The following is a 9,586-nucleotide window of genomic DNA, read 5'->3' as shown; positions in this document are numbered from 1 at the left end:
TTATTTATTTTGGTTTTTTCGAGACAGGGTTTCTCTGTGGTTTTGGAGCCTGTCCTGGAACTAGCTCTTGTAGACCAGGGTGGTCTCGAACTCACAGAGATCCGCCTGCCTCTGCCTCCCAAGTGCTGGGATTAAAGGCGTGCGCCACCACCGCGCAGCCTATATGTTTAATTTAAATATAACCAATAGGTAATGGTACCCAGTTATCAAGTGCCTTTAAAGATCTGAGAGTATGGCACCCCACCCATTTTCAAGCATATTTTACAGGTCACTCCTGCTGTTGTCCCAAGACCAACTTACAAAGGGTCCTCGAGACAATGCCATCACCTGCACCAGCTCCTGTTCTCCTGGCTCAAAAGGACACCTACCAACTAAAATCTGGTTTTAAAGGGCATATCTGCTCTCTTGTCTCACTTATTCCCCTGTGCCTCTCCTGTACAGCCAGGGCACTTCTCTGTCCCATTATTTCTGGCAGTTAATGACTTCCCGTGACTAGCCCCATTCATAGGGCCAATAATAACAATATAGGTTATTTAAACTGCCCCCCCCCCGAGAATGAACATGTGGTGTCCCCCTTTTCCTCTCTGTGTTTTCCTGCGGTGGGGGACTGCCCAGGAGCGCTGGCATCCAATAACCTGGGCTTCTTCTAATTTGGTCTGATTTTGTCTGGTTTGGATTATTGCATCAGTGGAGAAGCTTACTGGGCCAAAAATACTCAACAAATATGAATGATAAATGCTTGGCTGTCAGCTCAGGCTTGCTACTGGCTAACTCTTACTCTTACGTTACGCCATAATTCTTGTCTATGTCTAGCCATGTGGCAAGGTACCTTTTCTCAGTATGGCATTCTTCTCTTCTCTGTGTTTGTCAGTGACTCTGACTCCACCCTTCCTCTTCCCAGAATTCTCCTAGTCTGGCTCTCTAGCTCAATCTCTTCCTGCCCAGCTATCAGCCAATCAGCTTTTTATTAGCAAATGAGAGTAATACATAGTCATAGTATACAAAAAGATTGTTCCACAGCAAGCCCCAGTTAAATGTTTTCCTTTATAAGAGTGGCCATGGTCGTGGTGTCTCTTCACAGCAGTAGAAGCCCTAACTAAGACAGTGGCTGAGTGGTCTCACTGGTTCCCAGTGTTTCCATGCCTAGGGTACCATGTTTGATGGATGGAGATGCTGGGCTTTCCCCACTGTCTGCAGTGGCACACACCTGCCAGCATCATGGAAACATAGCGAGACTGTCTCAAAGAACAGCAGCAGAGCGTGCCGAAATACTGGTGTTCTGATGAACAAACGGTAGCGTCAGAGAGCCTTTACCGCCACGGCAAGCCGCCACAACCGAAAGCAACTTGGGGAAGACAGACTTTGCTTGCTCTTCCGCACCACAGTTCATCATCCAAGGAAGTCAGGACAGGAACCCTAGCTTGTGTCAAGGTGACATAAAAACGAGCCAGCATGCAAAGCCCACAGAAATGACTCCATGACCCCATTGAGGAAAGGGAAAATTCAGGGCTTTTTCCGCTAGTCTGGCTTGGGGAGTGAATGGGTGGGACAGCAGAGGACTGGGAGACAATGGTTCTGAACAAGAGATGCCATGACCCCAGAACAGTCCGAGACACCCTAGAGCTAGAAGTCAGAGACAAGACTGGGCTGGTGTCTTCTCCAGCACACATAGGGATTGAGGGGGTGATGATCTCTTGAGGCCTGTGAAGACAGTGAGCTCAGTGCTGGACCTGGGAAAAGGAAGACTAGAGAAATGTCTGGGAGAGGCTGCAGCCAGAGAGGAAGAGAGGAAATCCAGGGACTAGCTGAGACTGCACAGAGAGAAGAAGCTATTTTGGGAGGAAAGAGTGGTGCAGTGTGGGTAAGACCGGCTGCCAGGAGCCACGGCATGCCCTGAGGGATCCCGGCAGAGCACACAGTGGAGGAAGCCAATCCTGGCTGGGGATTCAGGAGGGGACAGTCTGAGCCCTGTGGACAGACACACTCAAAACAGTTTCTGTAAGCTCATCAGTGTTCTCTTCAAATGGAAATCAGTACAGGGGTCAGGATGGTTGGCAGACAGACAGGCAGATGGACCAGCCATCAAAAGTCATATAAACTGAGAGTGGCCAGGTTAGGAGGTTCCAGAGACAGGAGAGGCAGTTGAGATAGGTGGCAATATCCTTGGTGCCCAGAAGGTGGCAGCACCTCACCACTCTGTAGGACCATGATGGCGTCTCCTCCTCTTCCTCTTTTTTCTTCTTTTCCTCCCTCCTCCTCCTCTTCCTCCTCCTCTTCCTCCTCTTCTTCCTCCTCCTCCTTCTCCTCCTCCTCTTCTTTTTAAGACAGGGTTTCTCTGTGTAGCTTTGAGTGTCATGGAACTCACTGTGTAGACCAGGCTAATTTTGAACTCACAGAGATCCACCTGCCTCAGTCTCCTGAGTGCTGGTATTAAGGGCATGTACCAACACCCAGCTACATTCGTCTTATTTTAAAACAGTGGTTCTCAACCTGTGGGTCGCTTTTTTTGGGATTGAATGGCCCTTTCACCAGGGTCACATATCAGATATCCTGTATATCAGATATTTACATCAGGATTCATAACAATAGCAAAAATGCAGTTATAAAAGAGTAACAAAGATAATTTTATGGCTGGGGTCACCACAACATGAAGAACTGTGTTAAAGGGTCCCAGTATCAGGACAACCGAGACCCTTCTTCATTCTGTTGTAGGACATAGCAGCTACCTCAATGCTTCCTGCCAGGGATGGTCTCTTTATGATGTGACTGTGACATTCCTCTAGTGGAAGGAAGTCTTGAAGTCAGGCAAGTGGTAACAACAGAAAGACATTTTGTTACTTCTCAGGACAAAGCATAAAAGGCAACAAAGTTTCCATCTCTGAAGATCTTGGAGCCCAGCCACCATGCTAGGAGGAAGCGCTGGCAGGTTCTGGCCCTCGGAGCTGTCTATGCTTGAGTTACAGAGCAAGATCCTGTCCAAAATAAACAAAGTACAGTAAAGCAGGTCCTTACTCAGGTGTCTGATATAGTTCAAAGGCTTGGCACCTGAGTCAGTTAAAGAGAAGTGTCTCCTCCCACTGGAGCCAGATACTGGCTCTTCCAGCCCTGGCATTGTTACTGTAAAGCAAGCGTTCATCTGCTCTCTGTCCCTCTTTCCTGGGCTTGAGAACTGGGTGAGAAGAGAGACAGGAGAGTCCTCTAAGAGACCATTGCGTCCCATTACTACTGAAGGTGGAACACGCCACCCAGCCGTGACCCTGACACAATGGATGTTTCGAGTCCAAAACGATTGATGAGTAGATTCAAGGAAAGCTTTCTGTCCTCCTCAATTGCCTGAAACAGTGTATCACTTTCCCCGGCTCTGGGGATGGCTGATCTTGATGTCAGCTTCACTGTATCTGGAATGAACTAGCACCCGGAAATGGAGGGCACACCTGTGAGAGATATTCTGCCTGGTTTGAAGGGGGTTAACCCACTTCTGGTCTAGACCTTTGAGGTAGGAAGGCACACCCCTGATCTCAGGCGTGAGGAGGGAAGACACACACCTTTAATTAGGTCCCACCTTCTGCTGGCAGCCTTCACAAAGACTGGAAAGAAGGAAGCGTTTGCTCTCTTAGCCTGCTTGCCCTCACCTTGCTAGCGTGTCTCTTCCTTCACTGGCATTGGAGCTGATTTTTTCGGGATTCCAGCATCTACTGAAGACCAGCGCAGACACCCAGCCTCATGGGACTGAGCAATTACTAGATTCTTGGGCTTTCTATTTACAGTTAGCCATTGGACAGCCTTTGAGCCTGTCTTTTCCCATGTTTATGTCTAATTTCACACAGCCATCCCTCTCATCCTTATGCCGGGAGAGATAAACACTAAGTCAGTGAGACCTTCACTAACCTGGAAGGCACCAGAGAAATCTTTATAATGACCTTCCCTTATCTGTTGGGTTACATGTGTATACATATGTGCATATGTATGTGTATATGTGCATGCATATACATACATCCATACGCCTACACACATACATAGACACACACACACACACCCCTCTGAGTCCACTCTTGTTACTTGTGTGACTGGTTTTAAGACTGGGCACTCTGTGTTGAACAACCAATGGCAGGGCTCATTCCTGGGAGAGACAAATTCTCCTCCCAGCAGTCAATGGCGGCCTGTAGTTCTTTATCTAGGGGTAGCACCTTGCAAAGCCTACTCTTCCACACTGACTGGTCCCTGGATACTGCCGTTGTCCTCTTCCACACTGACTGGTCCCTGGATACTGCCGTTGTCCTCTTCCACACTGACTGGTCCCTAAATACTGCTGTTGTCCTCTTCTACACTGACTGGTCCCTGGATACTGCTGTGGTCCCAGTCTTGCTCATGCAGCATTTCAAGAGGAGAGTGATTCACCGCAGACGTCAGGGTTTCCTGGTTCTTAGGATCTTTCTGCCCCCGCTTCTGAGATGCTCCCTGAGATACAGATGCAGGAACCTGTGGTTTGGATGTATCCGCCGGGGCTGAACTCTCCACAATCTGTTGATCTCTGCGTGTGTCCAGTTGTGGTTTCCCATGCTGTCTCTGTTTGCTGTGAAGAGAGACTCCTTTGATGAGCGTGGGAGCCACACATCCAGCAAAGGAGGCTGTGCACAAAGAACACGATCTATTGCTTTTTATTTTATGCAAATGAGTGTTTCTGCCAAGATTTATGTCTGTGTGTCCACTGCCCTCGGAGACCAGAAGACTTTAGGTGACCTAGAATTACAGTTGCAGGTGGTTGTGAGCCACCACCTGGGTGCTGGGGACAGCTCACAGAAAGCCAAGAGTCCTGACTGCTGAGCCATCTCTCCAGCCCCAACCCAGAATTTTGAAGAGTGATGATTCTCTTCCTCCCATATTTTACCTGTCCCTAAGCATATCACCATAGCTGAGTGTGTCATCGTGGCTACACAGCGACACTCATGTCCTACAGCCTGGAGGTGGAGAATCCACCATCAGGTCACAGGCGACTCTAGTTCCTGAGGGCAACACTCCCTCTCTCTCACCATCTGGTTGACAGCCCTGTGAACCTGCCCTCATGGAGAGAGTCAATTTGGGTCTCTCTTCTCTCTCTTCTTGCCTTTTTTTTGAGACAGAGTCTCACTATGTAGACCAGTCATGGAACTCATAGAGATCCACCTGCCTCTGCTTCCTGAGTGCTGGGTTTAAAGGCGTGTGCCACCACATCCAGCTTCTCTCTCTCTCTCTCTCTCTCTCTCTCTCTCTCTCTCTCTCTCTCCATGTTGAGAGTGAGCATGCTCTGTGGTATGGAGGGCAGAGGACACCGTGCAGTTGTCCTCTCCTACTGTGTAGGGCTAGGAATCAAATTCCGGTCATCAGGCTTGGTGATAAGTGTGTTTACCTGCTGAACCGTCTGTCCAGCTATCCATAGCTTCTCCGTAGAGGCTCTCCAAATAAATAGGACAGAAACTGTGTAAGTTAAAAAGTCTTTGGCTCCTGTCTCCACTCACAAATGCAGTGTTCTGCCCGGCGGTGGTGGTGCACGCCTTTAATCCCAGCACTTGGGAGGCAGAAGCAGGCAGATCTCTGTGAGTTCGAGCCCAGCCTGATCTATCTGTCTTTTGTTGGCCCTTGTCAGCAGACGCCAAACTCGCATTCTGGTTTCCCTCCTTTGGGAGTCCAAAGGTTCTTGCACCCACAGATATTCAGGGAAACCATAAATGTTAGTCATGATTTTTTTCCCTCAAAGGAGAATACCTGTTCTTCATTTCAGAAGACTGGGAACTGGAGGTGATTAACAGCCTGGTGATCTGTGTTATCTGTTAGGCTAGGTCATAGCAAGCTCCTACAGCCAGGACCAGAGGTGGCTAGTAATCTAAATGACCTTACAGCCAAAGGCTCCCCCCAGCTCTCACAACCAGGACCGGAGGAGGTGGCTAACAGCCCTCCATGCTATCTGTGTGACCGAGACCAGGCCGGATCCTCCCTTAGGCCCTTGAGCTAGCCTATATCCAGAACGCATCTTCTTGGAAGAAATGACATTATATGTTAAATTGAGTTTCCATGTAATTATGCTTTTTTTGTGGACCGGGGATTGTATTAACCAGGAAACTCCACCCCAGCCCCAAACTGTACTGTGTTTTAACTCTGTTGCCAACGAATCGCCTGGCATCAGATTCCACCAGTCTGATTTTCATTCTCACTTCTTCACAGTTTGCTCCCCTCCCTGGACACCTGCAGTATCCCCCTTGTCGTCCCCCCTCCCCCCTGTTAAAAATGTTGTCATTTGTCCCTTTGGTAAATTATAAATCACTGTTTAAACAAAGCGTTTGAGAAAGTGATAAATATAGAAGGTAAAGTCAACAATTAAAAATAGGGTTGGTGCCTGGGGCAAGAAGTCAGGCCAGTTAGACCCATGAAGCAGTGAAAATAAGATATACAGAGAGAAAGAAAAGTAAAACACCCTGAGGCAAAAGGCAGATAAAGAGAAGCAGGTCAATTTAAGTGAAAAGAGTGTAAGCTAGGCCAAGCATTCAAAACTAAACAAAAAAGTAGGGTTGGGATGTAGCTCAGTGACAGAGTACTTGTTTAGCATCCCTGAGGCCCTAGCTTCATCACCCCCCACCAGTAGCCAAAAAGTATAATTAGAAAGAACATATCAGTGTCAGGTAGTGGTGGCGCACGCCTTTAATCCCAGCACTAGGAAGGCAGAGGCAAGCGGATCTCTGAGTTCGAGACCAGCCTAGTTTATAGAACGAGTTCCAGGACAGTCAGGGCTACACAGAGAAACACTGTTTCAGAGAGAGAGAGAGAGAGAGGGAGAGAGAGAGAGAGAGAGAGAGAGAGAGAGAGAGAGAGAGAGAGAGAGAGANGAGAGAGAGAGAGAGAGAGAGAGAGAGAGAGAGAGAGAGAGAGAGAGAGAGAGAGCCCACCAGAGGTGCTGTGAAGATGCAGTGGTTAAGAGGACTTCCTGAGAAGCCCTTTGAGACGGAGTTCAGAGGACAGCACCCTCCATGAATGACTCATAAACACCAGGAACTCCAGCTCCAGAGGACTCAGCAGCCCCCTTTGGCCTTCACAGGCACCTGCGAACATGTGCATGCACAGAAATAAAATGAATACATCTTTGGAACTGTAACCACCACTTCTTCAGTGTGCCACTGATAAGCTTCTCATGCCCCAGTAAAAATCCTTTCGCCTCTGCTTGTGCAAACGACCTTAGTCAAACACGGTGGCACACACACACACACACAGACACACACACACACACACGACAGGAAACTGGGGATGGAAACAGCTAAAATTCATGGTGCTTGTGTCCGAGACCGTGCCAGTCTCTCCCTTGCTCACCCTGCTGGGATGGAGACTCCCTGTTCCTTTGCTGCAAAGCAGCATACACGCTTGGCATCCTGGCTCATTCCTGTGGCTGTGATAAAATAACCCTAAACAAATCAACAACAAAAATAAACCAGCAACAACTCAGGGAAGAAAGGCGTTCATTCTAGCTTAGGATTCCAGGTTACAGTTCACCACTGTGGCAAAGGCAAGGCAGGAACACCAAACAGCTAGTTACAAACACGGAGAGAAATGGATGCGCGCGTGCCGCTCTGTCTCTTGTTGGCTTGTGTTCAGCCTGATTTCTTCACTCCTAATAGTCCAGGATCCCCTGCTTGGGAGTAGTGCCACTCACAGTGGGCAGGACAATCCCCCAAGACATGTGCACAGGCCAACCTGCTGTGGAAAATCCCTCACTGAGACTCTGGCTTGTAGCAAGTTGACAACTGAAGTTGACCACCACACTTGGGAGGGTGTGGTTATTCACAGATGTGTTTATAAAATACCTCCATGCTGCCCTGTGTGTCTGAGCTGGCTCCATATTTTGGAGCTTTATACATTTGGTTTCTGCCTTCTGGACCAGAGGCTGTTGGTAACATTCTGTTACTCTTCTCTTTGCTTGAAACAGCTTTGTTACAGTTGAAGTTTTGTTTGTTTTTCAAGATATGGTTTATCTGTGTAGTCCTGGTTGTCCTGGAATTCACTCTGTAGACCAGGCTGGCCTCCAACTCAGAGATCCCTCTGCTCTGCCTCCCGTGTGCTGGGATTAAAGGCGTGCACCCTCACTGCCCAGCTTCAGTTGAAATTTAACATGTGCTGGAAGACATTTGAGATTGCCTCTTCATTTTGGGTGTCCTGAAACTTGACCATGAAGCTCCCCATGGTAGGTTCCTCCCCATCTGTCTTTTCTTCTCCCCTTGGGCACGGGATGGGGCGTTCCAGTTGGATATTGTATCTCGGAATGAATCCAGCTTTGCACTTCAAGCATGAATGGGGCACTGTGGATCCCCTAGATATTTCTGCAGAATCAACAGTAAAATTGAGAAGGATGAACTTGGACAGAGAATGGAGACAACCAGTCAGGGAACCGAAAGTCTGAAAGTGCTGACCGGCGATTCCAAATCTGTGGCCTCTGAAACCTCAGGGGTTCAGGTGGCCGGTCAGCAGTCACCCTCTGCTTCCCGTGGCCTTCCCTCTGTCCTCACTCACGTGCTGGCTCCACATCTTACCTCTGTTTTCAGACAGCCAGAGAACCTTCCCCACCGCCCTGCAAGCCATCACGTCCATCGGTACTTCTGGAAGAGCTGGAAGACGGTCTCCATGAGGTCCTGCTCCTCTCTGGTACCCAAACGCTGTCTTCCTTCCTGTCACCACGGAGCAATCAGCTCTACTTTTAGCTTAGCTGTGGTCTGCTCCTCCTGCTCTGCCTCAGGCCCATCCACCTTCCCTGAAGGACATGGCTGCTGTGTCTCCTGAGCCACAATTTGGCCCCCTCTAGCACATGTGTAAACTAACACACTCGGAACAAACCTCCCAGGCTGTGTGTGGTGGTACCCACTTGTAATCCCAGCACTCTGAGGAACTGATGCAGGAGCATGTCCTCAAGGGCATGCTCCTGCTTTGGGCATCAAAAGTCCTCTGAGGAAATCCTCAGCCCTGGGGAAACCAGGATGGCTGCCACCTTTCTTCTGTGGCCTCTGCTTCTCCTTCCTGTTGCAGCTCCATTGGCTGCTCTCAACGTAGCGAGGCTAATCCTCTCACTGATTCATTCTCCATTCAAGCTCTTCCGTGGCATCCTGCCTTACTCAGAGAGAGCTGACGCTGATGGGGTCAGTGGTCTACAGACTACAGGACCCACAGACTCACAGGCAAAGGGAAGGGATTCAACTTGAGTCGACTCGACATTGACATATCTGTGGAACATTCAACTGGCAACATCCAGAACCAGAAGGAGGATCAAGATCATATTCTGGGGGTGGGAGAGCTCTTATTGTGTGAAAAGCAAGGACAGTTACCCATGAAACGAATTCTAGGAAATTAGAGGTGGGGGGTGGCCCAGTTGGTAGGGATCTTGCCTAGCACCCAGGAAGCTATGAACTCAGTCCCCAATGCCATAGAAGCCCAAATGGAAGCGTATATCTAGAATCCCAGCATTACACATTACCTTCGTATTTGTTGAATTATGTCTTATTTTATATTATTATTATTATTATTATTGTTTTTTCTTTTTTTATTTATTAAAGATTTCTGTCTCTTCCCCACCACC

This window comes from Alexandromys fortis, unplaced genomic scaffold (assembly GCF_014885135.2).
Source record: "Alexandromys fortis isolate MF-2015 unplaced genomic scaffold, M_Fortis_MF-2015_v1.1 scaffold_44, whole genome shotgun sequence".
In the NCBI taxonomy this organism is placed as follows: Eukaryota; Metazoa; Chordata; class Mammalia; order Rodentia; family Cricetidae; genus Alexandromys; species Alexandromys fortis.
The sequence above is the reverse complement of the archived record's forward strand: the minus strand, read 5'-3'. Positions refer to the sequence as shown.